Raw genomic sequence first — 19,773 nt, forward strand, 5'->3', positions numbered from 1 at the left:
GTTTCTGACATACAATTTAGGGTATTCAAGGAACACCAAAATGAGCTGCACAGGCATGTTTTCATTTTCAGAAAAATGGCCCTGCCCATTGCAGTGGGACTGGAACTAAATGATCTTTATGGTCCCTTCCAACCCAGGCTGTTCTATGATCACAGCATTATGAGCTTACAAGACCCAACGTGCACCTAATTTAATTTTTTTTCTCCTCCTAAGTCCTTTCTCTTTGTGAAACAAGTGTGAAACACACACATAAGTGTATGCATGTCCTTCAGCACCCTTTTCTGAGATCTGGGTTATCTCATGTGTTACAACATTTACTTCTCTGCATTTCTCCATTTATTTTAATTTACTCACTGTTGAAAAAGCAGGTTCATGCTGAGTGCAGGGGAGATGGTGTGTGGTATTGTTTCTTCTGGCATAGGGCACCTTTAACTCAGATTCAGTATGAGGCTTTGCTGAAAGAACTGTTGTGCACAGAAAAGGGTATTGTTTTTCATACAAATCTCTTTGCCAAAAAAGTGTTGCTTCATTGAGGCTGCTCAGAGTTTCACATCCTGATTGAATCACATGAATAGTTTTGGCCAAAAAAAGGAAAAATACATGACATTTTGCAATGCTTGATTCAAATGACCCATAAAAAATCACAGTGCTTCAGGATGGGTTTGCAGAGAAGTGCAGGTCTGTGCAGGGAGGATGCAGTGCTGCTTTTCTCCCTTACTGAGTGGTAATCCCGGGAGGGATCTGCTGGCCAGTGGGGACACAGAGTTCAAACATTCCTTGTCCTGATGCCAGTGAGTCTGTAAAGCAGGGATAGAAAATCCCTTGACCCTTTGCCTTGGCTGGGTAAATAGAACCCTGAAATGCTTCCTCTTTTATGTAAGTTTATTTATGTGCCAGTACAAAGATATTCAGGGACTTGATTCCTTCATGGTAAAGAAAATGTGTTTTAAGGTGCCTCTGTGACTTTGCCAGTGTTTCAGCAAACTCTAGCCTTTTAAAAACTGTTTTTTTTAAATGTCATGGCAGTTAAGATAACATTATTAACAGTACCTCCAGTGATACATATGGGGGCTCTTTTATTAGGCATCTTACCTTTTAGCATAAACTTGGTTTTTTTTTTCTCAATGAACAAGGCTAAAAAGCATGATTTTGTGGAGGGTTCCAAAGGTAGAATTATCTTTCAGATTGCAGGAAAAAAAAAAGAAAAATCTTGTAAGATCCTAAATCATTATATTTCTGCACATTTATTTGTGTCTATCTCAAAGGAATCAGTCACCTAATCTTCTAATCAAGACAATTCCCTTGTTATAAGTCAAAGGTGGAGACCAGACCTTTAATTTAAGGAAAATTAAAAGGAAGTCCCAGTTCAGGGTCTAAATCACCCATATCTATTCCAAGAACACCCTACAAGTGTCTCAAACTTATGAACAAGCGTCACATGTTGGAAGAGAAAAACTATTCCAGTGATACCTAATATTAATCACATCCCTAAGTGTGTGCTGTTCATGCCACTCCTGTATGTAATGTGCAGGCTGCTGCCATCATTATTTAAAGGAGAAGGAAGAAATAATGTTGAGGAGTTGTAGATGACAGAGTGTAATTGTTTTTCAGCCTTTGTGAAAGTGCTTGCCAACTTGATAATACTTGTCCTGGGCATCTTCATTGTATTTATGTATACAGCAGGCAAGTGCTTTTACTCTGTGAAGAAAATGTAATTCTATTGACTTTGCCAAAATTGAATTAGTATCATATATAACTTAATTTCAAGCTTATAGGGGCTTTCATAGATATTGAATTTTTTTTTTTTATCCCCAGAAATGTCTGTGCTGCTGGCCCAGGGAATACCAAATGAAGATAGGGTATGTGAATAAACCGTGCTGAGGCACAAACAGGCTGTTTTGAGTAACCTGTCCTATAAGCTTGGATGGTGATTCAATGCAACTCACTCCCTTCAGCCACAGAAAAGTTATGATGGCTGGATTATGACTTTATCCCATTGTAGGGAGGGTTTGAGAAAAATGATTTGTGCCCTTTTGGATGGGCCTGAGCTGCTCAAGCAGCTGGATCCTGCCCCGACTGTGCAGTTCAGCTGCAATTAAGTCATGTAAATGTGGGCACCTTTGTGTGTGTGCTAGGTGTCTAAGCTCTCCTGACAGCAAGTCACTGCAGTCTGTGGAGCCTAGAGAAGCAGTCATCTGATGTGTGCTTTAGGGTGTGAGCTGAGCCTTACTCTGGGATCCCATTACTCTGCCGAAAAGTGGAACTCGTTCCAGTTACCTAAATAAAATATAAGCATGTCTTGACAAATCTGGTGTGCTAGGGTAGTAAGACATCTTCAGCCTCATGCAGATGTCTTAGAGGACCTGTGGGAAATCTCTGCTCTGCTGGAGGCCACTCAGAAAACCCAGCTCATCTCAATGATAGTAGTCACACTGACTGTCATCTGTATAGGTTCTGAAATATTCCTGACACCAATAAAACCTACTGAAAAGATTCTAGTCTGCCTCATTCATTCACAAAAATAAATTGTCTATAAGGTACTGGTCACCACTTTAAAGGGATCCTATTTCAGTGTGTTCTCTGGGATTTGTGAGGGAATTGTGCAGTAACACAATTTTGGTCCTGTGGTAAGACATAACTCCTTTATGGACCTTTAGTACTCATAAATGAAGAGACTTTTTAATATATTTTTATTTATGATAATTTGGAGCCAGATGGATACTTGTTTTAGCAAAGGTTTTTGAGAATTCCTAGATGGGACAAAGGGAAAAGAGGTTGTGAACTTGTTTATAATATGTTCTCTTTGTCTTAGAAATACTGGGGGTTGTGAGGTGTGGGGCTGTGGAAAGGCTGCGTGTTGTGATGTTTGCTTTGTGGCTCAACAGTGGCTGAAGTCTTTCTTCCTGTTACACAAGTTAAACCAATGAAAACAATATTTGGCTTCTCCACATTATAATTTTTTCTGCATTGTATGGTGACTAAGGTCCACAGGAAGTATTTACCACTGTTTTTCCCCTATGCCTTAGGCTCCCACTCATTAATAACAGCCTCCCTCTGCTCCATTGGTAGTAACAATTGCTTTTACAATGACTGGAGGAGTGGAGGGTCACTATGGGAAAGGTAAGATGTTGCAAATGTTCTAAATTCCAGCATTTCCAGAGATGGTTTCTTGTCCCTCCAGTAGGAGTCTAAAGAATTTACTTCACCTGGATTGATTGACTTCAACTTTGTCCTTCCTGACAGAGGTTTTAGTTTTTAAAGTCACCTTCCTTTTCAAAGGAAGATGCCTATAACATGTTGTTTGCTATCTTGTATGAAAAGTTCCTATGAAAAATGAAAAATGTGTCATTTTGGTTAAAATACTTTCTCCAGGCATTAAAAAAAATACCTGGGACTTGTTTTGTGGCTTATCCATAATCAATATTCATTTAATAGAGGCAGGCTCTAGCAACCATTCCAATGATACACTTTCATCAAACATATTTTGATATTGAAATAATCAAATTGTCCAGAGAAATTTAGAGCAGTATCAGATCAAAGTCAAACATGGGACCATTGGCAGCATGATATACTCTCTTTATAAACTGGTCATTAATGCCTGGTTAAATGATATATAGAGACTTAGAACATTTATCCAAAGAAATTGTTGCTTTAAAAGTCAATTAAATGATAGCTGGAAAAAAAAAACCAATGTGATTGCTGTTAAAACACTGGCTTATATTCATGAGATAATGGCCATGTCATTCACTGCCTGCCTGCCTGCCTGCCTGCTGAATTTCAGGTTTTTTTTTTTTTTGTTTTATATGTTTAGAAAACTCACATGCCTTAAAGACATGATGAGATATCAACACAGAAACTCTTGCCGGTGGGTCCAAAGGCATAAATATTTATTATCACTAGAAATCAGAGAGGGTTTTCTATTTCTTATGTTCCTAAACTAGGTGTTGCCCAGTATTTGCACAGAATGCTTATCTGTAGAGTCACATCACAGCTGGATGATGTAATTTGTTATCCAAATGAATGAGCCTAAGCAGACCACTTCAAGATTGTAAGCATGGAATCAGCAGTAATAAGGAAAGAAGAGCATGTATTTAATTTCCCTGGTGTAGAGAAAATCCATAAAAGCAGGGCCTTTTCTAGCAACAGGTTTGAAATAAAGATGAGGAGTTACCTGGTTGTCCTTGTTTCCCTAAAGGCAGGGGCCAGCTCAGACCTAGCCATTCTGAAACTCTGGTTCTGCAGCTGGTACCTACAACAGAGGCTTTTATGACAGTGGGATTCATTTGAGGTCTAAGAAGAGAGATAACTCACCTGACCAAGGGGGAAAATGCATTGTAGCCAACAAGTTGACCAACCTGGTATGAAGAGCTTTAAGAAGGAGTAACAGGAGTGGGCAATGATGACCACATTCAAGCGAGGTGGATGGTGGTTCGCAAGTAAAAGGTACAGGGTGATATTGTCAAGACAGACCCTGCAAACAGCAAAAGAGGACTTGAAAGGACCTCTGAGTGTATACACATAAATGAAGAAATACCTACAGGACAGCATGGTGGGCAAAGTTCTTACCAGGAACAAACTGAAGGGTTTGGAGGTCTATGTGCACGGAGATGTGGTGAGGTAGCTCATACCCCTGGAGTGCTGCAATAGAGGGATACAGGCTCTGCAGAGGGGCAGGCCAGCAAGACAAGGAGAGAGACTTAGCATTTTGAGAGAGGACAGCAGGACTGCATGCAGCTCTGCCTAGGAAAGGATGATGAGCCAGCCCAGCACTTACAGGATCAGGGTTAGTGGGTGGTGTTGCAGTGGGTGCAACACCACTCCTGCACTTAACTCCTGCACACTGCCTGATCAGGAAGAAGTAGATGAAGAAGCTTTTTCAGAAAACTGAAAAAAGTGGACTTCAGGATTCTTAGAAGAGGGAACAAGTCAAAAAGCCAGATAATAAGCCCAGAGTTCAGAAGGGCAGAATTTGGCTTCTTCAAGGATATGCTTAGAATAATCCTATGGGAGATGGCCCAGGAGATAAAAGGGGTTCAGGAGACTTGGTTCATATTGTAGGACTGCTTCCTTCTAGTTCAAGAATGGTCTCTTCCACTGCTACTGAGTGCATACTTTTTAATAGTAAGATCCTCCTTCAGAAATGTGGGGAGCCAGAGGAATGTTTGGAGCAAGAAAGGCTTACCTTTGGTAGAAAAAATCCAGGTTAGAGAATACTTAATCAAACCAGACCTGCATAAATCCATGGGGCCTGATAAGATGCACCCATGAATGCTGGGGAAGCTGCCAGATGTTTTTGAGAGACCACTGTCTATTATCTTTGAATGATAATGGTGACTGGGAGAGATGCCTGAGGACTGGAGGAAAGTAAATGTCCCTCCTATCTTCAAGAAGGGCAAGGAGGAGAGCCCAGGAAACTATAAGCTTAAACAATAAGTTTAAAATGCCTGAAAACAAAGGGAAAAGTCACTTGATATTTGGCACTGCAGTGCTGGTGTTTGTGAGACATGTTCCAAGCCTTGAAGGTTACAAAAGGAGGGATCATTCTGGGCATTACATGACTTCGAGCTGCAGCATCTTGCCATGGCCCTTACTCTTCTCTGAGTAAGGGCAGGCCTGTCACATAAGGCTTCCAGAGAACTTCACATGGAAAGAGACGTGTGCATGGTTTTTGCCCAATATCAAGAAACAGTGAAGAAAATTAGAAAGATGGTTGAAGTTTTAGTACTCTAATTTAATACTCTGAATGCCAAGTTATATGTTCTTTAATGGGTGATTTGAAGTTCATGTCCTTAAATATACCAGGACATTATCAGGACAGGTAGGCTGAAAATGTTTGTGGCGTTTGTATGTCCAGTTGCAGAAATGTTTAAAACTGTAGCATTTCTTTTAACTGCTTATTTTCCAGGTATGCTCCAGGAAAGGAAGAGACAGAGAGTGAAGGAGGCAGAGGTCCCTATTTACCATCCCTAGTTACTTGCTGAGCTTTTTTACTGAACAGCTCAATACGGTACAGATGATGAAGTAGTTTCTAAGAAAAAAAAAATCTATTGTGCATTAATGTAGTTTTCAAGGAAAATCCCTTCTGAATCATCACAAATGTTCTGTAATAGTTATTAGAGGACCTATTTTGCATCCATAAATAATTTCTTTTATACTTAACTTCAAACCAAGTGTCTTTCCAGCTTGAATTAAAGAAAGTGTTGCTTTGTCAGACCATTTGTTGTTGCAGTAGCTGGTTGATTACAGATGTACATCTTTTTTTTTTCCCTGGTCTTTTTAGAGGGCAAATCACTATGGTAACCACATTACAGAAAATTGCTTGTTCTCCTTAAAATACCCTTCAGAAAAAGGTCATTTGTTATTAACATTTTCTGACTAAATCCAAAATATTAACAACATCAAGAATATTATCGCTGTTTCTATACTTATATGATTTTTTTCTTTATCATGCACCTATCAGTTGACTATCAAAACAGGATAAAATATTGAGACTCCAAAACAATTGTGAAGCTGCAGACTTTTAGGTATGTTTGAAATATCAAGATTCACTCACGTTGCTGTGTTTCAGCTGCTGGCGTGCATGGCTTTGTTCAATTGTTTTCAGTTCTCTGATTCTGAGAAAAATCCAGACTGGAGTTACTCTCTCCATCTCTGTGGGCTAGGATGGAAAGGAAGGGCAGGCAGGCATTTGACTATTATGGGAAGCCGTCTGTTGTTGATCTATGAAATAGCTATTCTGGATAGTCGTTTAAAAGTCTGGAAATGGCTGGTTAAAGGTTTCTACTCTCAGGATAAAATGTGTCCAAGGGGTGTTAGATGGGAAAAATCAGGTCTGATTGTAAAATAGGGTCCTAGCTTGTGAAGTGAAAACATCCAAAGTTGTTCTCTTCCTGGCATATGCCACTTGTGTTCTGCCTGATTGGACATGTTGTTTCTTTGCCATTTTACATTATCTACATTGCCTGCAAAGGATCTTCACATTTGTATAGTTTTTTGGTTTGCAGATAGCTATTTGCAGCTTTTATCTATGCTCAGTAAACATCAACAAAAAAAAATCCCCTTTCTTGGAGTTCCATCATTTTGGAATTGACAAACAAGTTAAAAAGGCTGCCAAAAGAAAGCAGGAGTTGGAGGAAGTTAATTCACTTTGATGTGTGCATGCCACTGATAGCAAGTTATGCCTATGACATTCTGACATTGCCTCTCAAAAAAGAGAAAGAGTGGAGTGGAGTGAAAGACTAAGAGGATGTTCATTTAATTGGAAAGCCTACTGAGATCTGAGACAGCTGAGGCAAAGGATGCACCCTTTTTCTGCACAATGGCATTGGCTGAAGGTTGTATATAAGGTGGCCTTATTAAAGTGACAAGGCAATTTAATTCTTTTGTGCACAATGATTCTACTTCATTGATTTACAATGGGAAGGATATAATTTTGCTAGTGTTGGCAAAAAGCTCAAATGTCAGGCTTTTCAAATTGCCATACTTGCCTTGTTCAGGATGAATAATGAATAAGTCACCTTTTGTCTACAGTTAAATATTCTTGAATAAATACAAAGAACATAAAAGACATAAATGATTGCCTGATTTATATTTAAAATAAAGATCAACATTGTGATAAATGGTTGAAAATGCTTAGTGTGAAGTAATATGACTATGCTGATAATTACATTATCAATTAAGGGGCAGCCCAGGTGTGGAGTGTTATAGAATGGATGCCAGAGAGAAACCCCCAGTGTGGAACATGCCAAACTTGTCTATCTGGAAAATGTGGGTGAGGGAGTGAAGAGACCCTTAGCTATGCAGGGGATCACATGTTTTAAATTAGACCATTTCACGTACTGAAACATCCATTCTCTCAGGAATCAAGGCTGTTGCTTCTTGCTTTGTCATTAGCAGGATGCACTGGTCTCATTTCTGGAAACAGATATTGCTTCATTTATTCCTGATGGTTTGAGTGGTCCGAGAAGGCTACTCAACATTTCTCAGGATCTGTCTTTAGTCAGAGAGGAACAGATCTTAAAAACATGCTGAGTCAAAGGTTTATAGCTGGCAAAGTTGTCAATACCTCAGTAAAATCTGGAACAAGTTTGAAGAAAAAGAGATGCAAAAATATACTGAATACTCTTCATCATGTGATTCCTAGACCATGAGCAGCAACGCTTGCCTCCATCTGCACAAACACACAGGTTCCAGTTTATCTAAATTAATTGTGTTAACACTACACCTACCCCTGATCTGTTGTTCTTTTTCTTTTAGAAAGATTTCTTTGTCTTTGTTTAATTTCTCAGTGTCTTATGATTAGAAAGATGGTGCTGGCCACAAGAGTGTGGCAAGATTCCTCAGCCTCATGCAGGGGCAGCATGTGCACTTCTCTTACTCTCCTCTGTGGCAACTTTGATTGTACCTTGTCCAACCAGGCTCTCCTGATCTCATATTCTCATTCTTCCACACTTTTCTTTGTTTAGTGGGTAAAAATATTCTCCTTTTTATCCCTTGTCCCAAATCCCTAATCTTCAGAACTACCCTTGCTTTCCATGTGTATGCGCTCCCATTTCTTTTGTCCTATCGCATTTTCACTTTCATGGGATATGTTACAATGGAGTGGGAAAGAGCTATTTCACCCTCTTTCCTGCCCTTTTGCTCTAAAAGCCCAACAAAAAGCAGTAACCAGTAGCTCAAAGAAAAGTGCTCCTGCCTTATCCACTATCAGTGTGTGTAGGCACACAGTTTGTGGTCATTGGGAGTGGGGCTGCAGTGAGCCTGGTCCCCAGTGGGTACAGCTGTGAAAAGCAGGTGAGCAGCATTGACAGCAATGAGCCATGGAGTGCCCAGGTGCACTGACCAACCACCGAAGGGAACAGAGGGCACACAGGTGCAATGCATCAACATGAGGGGCATAAAAAGTTGGGCTAAAGAACGAGAAGGGCAGGTGCTTGGAGCCTTCTGAAGTGCCATGATGTTGCTCTGTATGGGCAGATGCCTGAAGCCGTCTGTTGAGGTATGGTGTTACTCTGTTTGGGTGAATACTTAAAGCTTTCTGAAATTGTGTGGTGATGTTCTATGTATCGTGGCTGTCTCGACTGCGGCATGGGCTGTGATGAGTGTGCTGCTTGTTTATCTCCCTGTGGGGTGATAGCAATGGCCAGTACTAGTCTAGGACCGGAAGGTGCCTTCTTCCATTCCATCCTGGAGTTTTAAACCAGGTGTTGAGAGGGACTGGTTTTCCCCTTGCTGTTCAGAGTTCCTGTGTGTGTCCTTCAGCCTCTCTACTGCAGGTTTCTCACTACCTGACTGTTTTCTGAAGGAGCTGGTATTTTGGCAGCTGCTGTGTAAAAATTTAAGATGTTCTCTGTTTTTCTAGTGTTTCCTGCTTTTTCTAAAATATTGTTGGTGGTGATTCCCGTAGTACCTGTTTCTGAATGGTTTTTAATTCCTAAGGCTGAGTTTTAAAGTTATGTTAAATAACTCATTTGCAATGGATCACTGTTAGAAAAGAAAATCTAATTTCTTGTGATAGAATCTGAAAAAAATATATTGATAGGGATTTATCATTCTGAACTTGCCAGGTGTGTTTCTTTCTTTGCATTCACTCATATACCATTAAATAGGATGAAAGAAAGAATCATATGAGAAGAACATTAACATTGCATGCTACTTCTAGAGGTTCTGCATGATTTTAAGCTACATATGGCTTAAAAATTTTTATTGGGCAAAAAATGCATCCAGTGTGTGCTTCCATTTACCCATGCTGTATGGAATATCATAGCCTTGGCTGTGTCTTTTTGTTTAAAGTTGCTGCTACAGATTTAAGTGACAGAGAAGCTGCTGTACTTCTGGATCTGTGGAAACAAACTGCTTTGTGATTTCTTTAGGTTCTGTGATAACAGTACAGTTAGAGGGGCTTTACTTGCAAAAGGAGTCTTGAATGAGTAAGTGTGGTGAGCTCCAAGGGGCAATGAAGGTAGACTTGAAAGCATAGTGTGCAATAACATTCCTCTTGGACCCTGGGCAGAGTCAATCAGTGCTTTATCTACAGCAGTTGCAACATCATTCTCCCACTAAGGCTGCATGGGCCAGCTTGTCCTCAAACCTTGCTTCTTCTGGCTGTGTTCCAGGTCCATCTGAGATCCTATGTTCTTCCTGAATTAGGAGATTTTGATAAATCGTTTGCACTGCTGTTTTTGGGTAACTTCAGCTTCACAATATGACCACAAGACAGAGGAGTGAGGTGTTTTTTCTGTATAATAAAACATCAGACTCTTCATATAAAACTTCTAAGAGACTGAAATAATGTCTGTGTTCACACACCTGTTAGTTATGATTAATAAGAACCCCGTGGGATTGCTCTTCACTTTTTTTATTTTGGCCACTTGCTATCATAAAAAGCATATGTAAAATATCATCCTGGACTTAGCTGATAGTGTAATCAGAATATTACATGTAGTTTGAATGCTACTCCTCTGCAGAGGGAGAATGGGCAGATGGGAAATGCATCTGCTATTCCAGTGAGGACCAAATGGACACCAAATTTTCATTTTCACCCAAAAGGAGTCTTACAGAGGGAAATAATTTCCAAATCAAGATCCATTAAGCAAGAGAATTCAGTATACAATGAATTTCACAGAATCATATACTAGCTTATGTTGGAAGTGACCTCAGAAGATCACCTGGTCAAACCTTTTGGCCTAGTGCAAAGGCTGATAGGAAAAATAGCATAATTAGAATTCTTTAACTCAAATACTTGGCATGCATCCAGAAAATTTTGAAAGAATGGATTATTTAAAAGATTTGCTTACCTGGCAATGCATTTCAGGACTTCTTTGCTAGATTTTTTTTTTTTTTACAAGAATATACACAGAAGGATCTCTTCTAGTACTGGGGACTGCTAGTGCTGAGAGCTCAAATCTGAGTAAAGGAGTTTTGCCAATTGCATTAGTTTCTGCCATACTCACTTCTCCCAGCTCTGTTCATTCACCATAAGAAATGTACTGCAAGCTGCTTTAAAAAAAAAACAACAATCTGAACATTTGATAAGGTGGTTTATAGTTAAAAAAAAGACTGAGGAAACTGGGAATATAAAGATGAATACTGGTTTTCACTCACTTAAGTGATTCTAGCATCTCTTTTTGTTTTGACATGAAACCAAGTCTCCTGAGTAGAAACTGAATGTTATATTTGCAAGATGCCATTTTTAGGAAGGATTTATAAAGCACTGTTCAGGTAAATGGCTCTCCAGATCTCCTTTGTGTGAGAAACCACTGCAGTAACAAACAGAATAGACTACATTGTCTCCATCCTTCTTAAAGAAAAATCCTGAGAACTGTGCAAACTCCTGGATGGATGTGAGCTGCATTTTTCAAGTTACTCAATTACTCTGACCTGTCAACATAGTTTAGATATAATTTGTGGTCTGGGAAGAGATCAGTGATTGCCGTTTAGAAACAGTCTTGTGTGTATACAAAGATTTCTTTATAACTGAAAAATTCAGATTAAAAAGAAAAAATTATTCTGTTCAAAATGGGAAGTCAATGTATCTTTTTTCCCCAGATGGAAGTGGATTGTTTTTTTTTGTGCTCTAAGTAAAGCAGTGTGTGCTATGTTGATGTTTCTCAGCGATTGAGCTGGGTCTCTTCCTTGGTGCATGATGCACCACCACGCACTTGTGGCCCAAGTCTTTTAGTTACTCATCTTCAACTTTTGCTGGAGTGTTTTTAAGGTCAATGTGATGCTTTGCCTCTTCTATTTGTCCCTGTGGCTGACTTATGATAAATATTTTTTTTAAAGCAGAAGAGGTAATGTGTGTGTATGTCAGGATAGGAGGCCCCCAGAAGAAGCTCCTGCAATGCCATTGCAGAAGGCAGTTTTGGCTGTTGTGAAACAGTGCTGTGAGGAGATAGGCTAGCAAAGAGTGGCTGAGAGGGCACTTATTTGCTTCCAGTCTTGTCCCCTCATAGTCTTGTGTGTTTCATTTCTGACCCTCACAGGAACATGGGTAGAAGCGGAAGAAGGGTGATGGGCTTTTGCAGGGACTTGAATTTCAATACTTGGGTTGCTTCTGAAACTGGGGGAAAGCAGGAATAGATAGGAAAGGTGATTGCCAAGGGCTTAAACTCATTTTCTCTGAGAAAGAGAATGTCTGTTGGTGACAGTCTTTTCTTGTGTGAACACCAGGGGATATGAATGTGTAGTCTGGATGAGAGACAATTTAACTCCCTACAGGCTTTGTGCATCATCAGGACCAGCAATGAGGTATTGTGCTCTAAGGCCACTGGAGGAGCACAGCTCAAGTTCTGGATTCAACCTGTTAATTGAGAATTTTGAACATGGAGAAAAGTGGTTTTAAGGCTCTGTTTCAAGGTTGCCTTTGGCTGATGTGCTAATGCACATGTTGTCTTCCTGCAAGAGCAACATTTGTTCTAATTTGCTTTGCTTTTAGGAAGCCCACGTGAGATTTAATCAACAAAGGCCTATCTTGCCAGCAAGTAAAGACCAATGGGAGCAGATATGCAATAAGCAGGAAGAAAAATAATGAGCAGCTCCTCCTTCTTTACCCACAAGTCATCTGTAAATTCCATCCCAGGCACAGTTTTCCATGTTTTCTGAGCTTGGTTGCTAGACTAGACTGTCAATAGGGTAGCCTAAAAGACGATCTGTTAGCAATGAATTCTCTTCCCTCCTTTTCAGTACTTGCTTTGCCTTCTGCCTTTTTTTGGATTTAAATGTTTGTGATTTTCACCTCTTTATCCATCATAGCATACCATTGACTGAATAATACACTTTTATTAAGCTGCCCTCTTTCTGTGAAATAAATGCCAGCAATAATCAGTCAATCATTCAATTCATATGAATGTGGAATTTAGATGTGGCTGTTTGAATTGGGCTTATAATATACCATTTCTTGGTACAGCATGTTCTTTGATAGTATTCTTTTAAATGACTGTTTCCAACTGCACTGGAAAGCACCTATGAAAGAAATTGTTTGTGATGCTATACTTAGTTTAAACGTCCTTTTTTCCTTCAGCATTTCTGTCTGTATTTCATTTCTATGCAAATTATATCTTTGTGAGTTAGTAAAATTTTACAAACCAGTTGAAATGCAGCTATGGAATGAATTATCAGAGAAAATTTGGAAAATACGCCCATGAAAGGAAAATTGAGGAAAACATTTAAATCTAATTGTGTATTATTCAAAGAGAATTCCAGAGCAACTCTTGGGCGAATATTACATAAATGTATACCTACATTAAATGATTAATTTACCACAGGTAATGTACTTGAAGGTTCGGGGACTATTTTCCTGTTAGCCTGTGCATGTAGCAGTGCTCAGCTGAAATACAGCCTAGGTACACAAGTGCACTTTACTTGCTTATGGGGAATTGCAGAGAAAGGACTGTGAGTGTAATGCTGTCAGCAGCTACAGAACAGTGGCATTGCTCCTCACGATCCCAGTGCTTCATCTCCTTTACAGCAACGGTGACTGAGTTCAACCTTGAGGGAAGTCAACCCTTGATGACCAAGAATCATTTCATCTCCTCCCAAATATAAAGTATTCAGCCCCTCTAAATTCATTAGCAGCTGGCAGATCAACTGTGAATACTCTAAATAACTACCAGAGTGAGCAATCGATCTCCAAAATGGGAGACTTGATGGCTGTGCATTTGTCAGCCAAGAATAGTTTCCATGATTTGTGCCTCCATGAGATATATGCTTCCCCTCATGAGGCAGACCGGCTTTGTGAGTCGTTTCACCCCTCACTTTACCATTTGCCTAGGAAGACTGCGGGCTGAAGTGTAGAGGCAAAGGTACTAAAGCGCCTCCAGTACTTTCAGAGCTACCTGGGAGAAAGCAACTGAAGTCCAATACAAAGGTTGTGTTGGTGTCTCCAGAATTCAGGAGAAACCATAGCAAAACTCAATGTGCACCTTTTTTTTAATATATATTTTTAAAATAGCTAATTCTGTTCATGCCTCCCTATTCACAAGTCCTGAGCTGCATGTCCAGAGGGCCTGGGTAAAACAGGAGTATGATGGGTGCCAGCTATCTTCCACTCCTTGGATCTCCTGGGCCTTTCAGCATGTGGCCAAAAAGCTGAGGTCACCAAGATGTGCCTTTAAGGAACTGACTGCAACTGTGGTCTTTTGAGGCATCCTGATCTGTTTATGTAACTCCTTAATACTTGTTCCCTTTTAGCTTGTAATGTTTGTCTTAACATTCCAGTCCTGCCCATTACCTTTCTGTCATCTCCTCATAATGCACACTCTCCTCTCTTTAAGTCTAAGTGCCTCCTCTGCCTGGGTGCTCTGTGAAGGTGTGTGGATACTGGGAACTTGCCTCGCTGGGTACTGTCGACACCTGCCATGGTTACAGCTCTGCTTCTGGTTTTCCTTTCTTTTCCTTCCTTTCCTTCCATACCCAGATATGCCCATTCACTCTCCATTCCTACCAATCTTAATACTTTTATTACTACTTTTTTTTTTCCACAGATGAGTTTAATCAGTTTGGGTTTCTACACCCAGGAGAATGTCTCCTCATTTCTTATATACTGTTAGTAATGGCCTATTTCTTCTATGGTGCAAATACGCTCTAAAATCCAATCTAAAATCTGAATTTTTGGGGGTACCCATGTAGCTAAAGACCAGATTGACTAGAGCACCTGGGGACAAACTGAAGTGCAGGAAGATTTAAGGCACTGAAGGACAATATTGCACCCCCAGCTCCCTCCTTCTAGTAGCCCACTCAGCACCACATAAGCCTCCAGGCTTTCAGCTTGAGTTTCAAGTTTCTTTGAAGGTTCCTGGTTTAAGTAGGTGGCTGCTTAGATTATACCTAAAATGGCTGAAGGTCTATCAGCACCTGTACCTGCCTCTTAAGAACTTGGTCTTCCAGGAACTGTGCCACACATACTCAGACAACTGGTGAAAATCCACAAGAATTCTGCCTTGAGAGGCTAGTTTGGAGCTGTTAAGGTCACTATTTGGGGGCTCCCAGCTCAGCCTGTGGCGCTGAAAGAAGCTGTGGTGCTGAACAAGGCATTCTGGCTGACACTTCAGGGGCCAGGTACCCTACACTGGGCCTTCCAATGAAGCAGAAATGATGTAAAAAGCTTCCACTAAGAACATATGCCACAGCTCTGCAGTGAAATCCATCCATTTGTGAATTGTTGTCAACTGTAGGAACACTCATACTGAACAAAGACAACACAAAGCTTACACATTCATGTTATTTAAATAGTCAAAGTAGTCCTCATCAGCAGTAGCTCCAGCGTGGTATCTTCTGTATTTTTAAATGAAGGACAAAGGAAATTTAACCTTTGAGTTTCCATCAAGGTTATCACTGTAAGCTAGCAGTGAGGTTTCAATGTCTGTCAGTATCTGAAGGGAGGGTATTGGGGGATGGAACCAGGCTCTGCTCAGGGGTGTGAAACAATAGGAAAAGAGGCAATGGGCAGAAACTGAGGCACAGGAAGTGCCACCTGAGCATGAGGAATAACTTTTTTACTGGGAATAGATTGTCCAGAGATGTTGTGGGCTGTCCCTCATTGGAGATATTCAAGAACCATCTGGACACCATCCTGGGCAACGTGCTCTAGTGTGACCCTGCTTGAGCAGGGAGGTTGGACCAGGTGACCAACTGTGGTCCCTTCCACCCTGACCCACTCTGTGATCCTGATTCCATAATGCAGAATAGAGGGTTGTGTGTGTTAGGGCTTTTTCTAAAGTATTTTCTGCTATGATAGGTATGAAAAAAGTCATGTTCTTAAAAAAGCTCATCATTCTGTACTGAATGCATAAGTTTATACATCCAGTATATTAATAATGTGGTGAATACAATGCATAGCAGCTCATAGGTATTAGGCTTTATGTTAATTTCCAATGCTCTCAAAAAACCAAGGGGGTTTGTTACTTGGATGCATTTCAACAAAATCATAAAAATTAATGAGTGCTCAAATAGCCATATTCAGACAATATTTTTCAGGACAGTAAAAGGTAGGGTTAATCTTTCTTAATTTTAGTAAGTTTAAATTAGATGTCCAAGTCTATCTTCTGGGCTTCTCCAAGCCTTCTAGATTTTCTGTAGGAAGCATTTGGAGACAGTCATCGTCAACTGACTTGGAATGGAAGGCAATAAATTTGTAGATTATCTAGAAAATTGGCAATTATTACTCATTATTTTTCACAAGAGAAGGGCTATGGAACACATAGCTAAGTTAACATCTTGTCTGTAAGATGAACGTGGTGTATAATTAAATAATCTGTTACAGGATCCAGTAAAAAAAAAAAAAGTAGAGAAATTCAAGAATAGGTGTGGTAGTCTGTTATTTACAGTTGGTTCTTCTGTAGTATGTTTTAATATTCCTTGTTATAAGTTTGTAGTGGTTCAGTCTCTGTACCCCATTTGGCTTCCCTAATGGTTCAGTCCTGAGTTGTTTGCCACAGTTTTCCCCGCCAAAATGTATGTCAATCCACCTGTGCACCTCCCTTGTTCCCTTGTCTTACCCCTGTCTGTCAAAGGTAGCACACTCCTTTGGTTCTGGAGTGTTCCCTGTCTCTCATCCCTTCCTCAGGGCAGGATTGGGTTGTAAGGTTTGCTCCCTCCCCATGTTGGCTTCTGTTGGGGAGCCCTTTCCCTGCACCCCTCCCCTAATGCCCTGCTATTGGTCAAAGGTTGTGTCCTCCCTGTGTTCCCCTGCCCCGACTTTGACATTAAATATCTGGAGACTCAGACAAGTGTCCCTCCCTTATTCCTTTGCCTCAAGTTTCCTTGTGCCCTGTGCCTCTGCTGGGCTACCCAGGCCGCAGGGATCACTGCCACCTGCAACAGTCTGGCCAGAGACTCAGGAGTGGCCATGCGCGTGTCTGCCCTGCGGCCACCAGTGGGACAGCGAGCCGGCCAACCTCCATCCCAGGGCCACCGAGAGCCAGGCGCAAATAGGTCCATTGCTGAGTTATTGCATGTACTTATTTGACTGTGATGCTTGCCTTGGGAAACCCCTGTGCTTCCAAATAAGATAGGGAGGATATACTGGGGACAAATATTTCCAGCTGCTGGCCAGCATCAGAAACAGGATATTCTGAACTGATTTTTGCCCTGATCAGTTTTGGGAATTTATGTGCCTTTGTCTCCTTAAGTCTGAAGAGTATCACTGAAATAACACTGCAGTAATACTGAGTAATGTCAGCACTGTCAAAACCTTTGTAAGCATTATGTTCCAAGAACAATTTATTGTAATATTTCTGAAGGCAGTTCTGAGGTGGTTTTTCCAAGGGAGTTCATGAAAGCAAGAGCAAAAGCTGACTTCCTCAAACTCAGTGACCCTGGACTTAAAAAGTGAACATCTATGGTGGGTTTTGATGCCAAATTCCCACCAAAATTTCTATCACTCTTTCCTAAGCTGGACAGGGAGGAGAAATAAAATGAAAGGTTTGTGGGTCGAGGTAGGAACAGGGAGAGATCACTTACCAGTCACTGTTATGGGCAAAACAGACAAGAATTTGGGTAAAAAAATCAATATATTACCAACCAAATCAGAGTACAATAATGAATAGTAAACCTAAGTCTTTAAAAAAAAATAAATGTTACCCCATCCCTTCTTCCTTCTTGGACTTAAATTTCCTCCTGATTCTCTACCTTGTACTCCCTCAATGGCTTGGGTAGATGGGAAATGGGGGCTGCAGCTGGTTTGTTACATGGTGTCCTGCCCTGCTGACCCTACATGGGCTGCAGGGCACAGCTGCCTCACCATGGTCTGCACCACGGGCTGCAGGGGAATCTCTGCTCTGCCTGGAGCAGCTCTACCTGCTCCTTCACTGACCTGGGTGTCTGTAGGGCTGTTGCTCTCACATGTCACACCTTGCTCTCTCTGCAGCTGCTATTGTGTAGTAATCTTTTTACCTCCTTAAATGTGTTATTCCCAAGGTGCTACCACCATCACAGATGGACTCAGCCTTAGTCAGTGGCAGGTCTGTCTTGGAGCCAGTTGGCACTGCCTACATCAGATATGGGGGAAGCTTTTGGCACCTTCTCAGACAAACCACCCCTGTAGCCCTCTGCATACCAAAACCTGGCCACACAAACTCAATACAAAGAAATATCCAATTCTGCATTGGACTTCTGATTGTAACTTCAGTTTGCCTGAGTGACAGATGACAATGCTTCCACTCGGAGTGTTGATTTTTGAACAAGATATGGAAGTAAGTTGGGAAAAGTATCTCAGAATTTATAAGAAAAGCCTTCAAGAGGGATATCTTCTATGCACAGTCCTTGGTTGCTCACCTTGGACTAGGAAGTGTTGAAATGGAGCAAAGTCACCCACATCACGTTCTGGACATTCCAAGGTATGAATTGAAGATTTTGGTTATTTTTCTTTCTTGCTCCTAACCATTCACACAGGAATGGGTGGGCTAGTAGAATAACTATGATAAAAATCTGCTGAACTTTGACTGCTACAATTTGAGTAGTTCTCTCTGTGACTGTCACTCACTGGACTAACCTGCTGCCAAAGTCTGTACCTTCAACTTTCGCTTTCCTTCTGTGGCATCTGACCTTGGGGCAGAGTCCTACCCTGCTATGTACTTTACATCTATATGAAGGAGAAATCCAGAATGGTTTGATAACTCAGACTATTAGAGCAAAATATGCCATATCCAGCAGCCCAGGGGAGGTGAGGATACTGCAGCCATGTGCCTGCAGCTCCTCCCTGTCCTGAGGCTGGAAATGTATTCCCAGGAGGCACAGACATATGGAGCACACATACACCACATGGCTGGCCACAAGGTCACAGACAGACACACAGCATTCACACAAACACAGGCAACAACAACAGCCTCATCCTGCTCATCCCTGAGCAAAACCAGGAGGTCTCTAGAGAGAACATACCTACCTTAACAGGATGGACCACTCCTAAGGCTCAGCTCAGGTGCTCAGTCTGCCTCATAGATGGCCCCTGGATCCCAGTCCCTCAGCTGCTGCCCCCTGGATGTATGAGACACCCCTACCCCCCCCAAGTAGTTGCTGGCAAAGACCACACCACTCATTCCCCCCCACACCCTGAGCTGGCTGGTTCTCCTCTGGGCCCACAGCCACCACCACACCTGGTGTCACCCTTAGAGACACACACAAAGTAGGTCTTGCTCCTAGAGACCCCACTAACTCTGGAAACTGGTGGGACTCCACTGGTCCCACCTACAACCTGCTCCTCCCATGGTCTCACCCTTACAGACAAGCAGACCCCTGGCTCATACTTCATGTACCCAAAGTATCCCAGCTTGTGCTCGCACACACACCAGCACACCCACACTCACTGTCCACCATGGGCATACAGACCCCCTGGTGACCTGAGGTCACCTCTGGTTGCTGCACTCAGACCCCCTAATACACATGTACACAGAAAGCACAGAACCTGCACCCAGGAAAGGAGAAAGGAGTTTAATTAGGGAATAAACCAGACTGTATTCATCAGGCAAAAGGCATAGGCAGACAAGTGTGCTGACCGGCTCCATATTTACATGTATCCAGCCCTTTTCATCTGCCTATCGCTCTATTTTCCCACTTTTGTTCCTTCCTCAAATCACCTAGATGCCTTCTTTCTCCACCTTTGTTTTCTATCATAAGTGTCTCATAATAAATCCTGGATAATCCCAAACTACTTGTTCCCTGCACCCCATATGCCCCACCCCTGGCACCTCCCCTGAGTCAGAAGGATGACATAGAGGGCTCTTCCTGATGACTCATCCCATGGACTCCATGTGTGGGCACCTGGGTTGGTGGCTCTGC

At 41.5% G+C, this 19,773-nt stretch overlaps 1 long non-coding RNA gene across 1 annotated transcript; it reads left to right on the forward strand.

Annotated features, from left to right (window-relative positions):
* The first annotated feature begins 8,763 nt into the window (after positions 1-8,763).
* On the forward strand, positions 8,764-18,647 carry LOC137465838 (uncharacterized). The gene is made up of 2 exons (XR_010994850.1): positions 8,764-8,998; positions 17,917-18,647. It is a non-coding gene; the product is annotated as an uncharacterized lncRNA (long non-coding RNA).
* Positions 18,648-19,773: the final 1,126 nt, after the last annotated feature.

This window comes from Anomalospiza imberbis, chromosome 2 (genome assembly GCF_031753505.1).
Source record: "Anomalospiza imberbis isolate Cuckoo-Finch-1a 21T00152 chromosome 2, ASM3175350v1, whole genome shotgun sequence".
NCBI lineage: Eukaryota > Metazoa > Chordata > Aves > Passeriformes > Viduidae > Anomalospiza > Anomalospiza imberbis.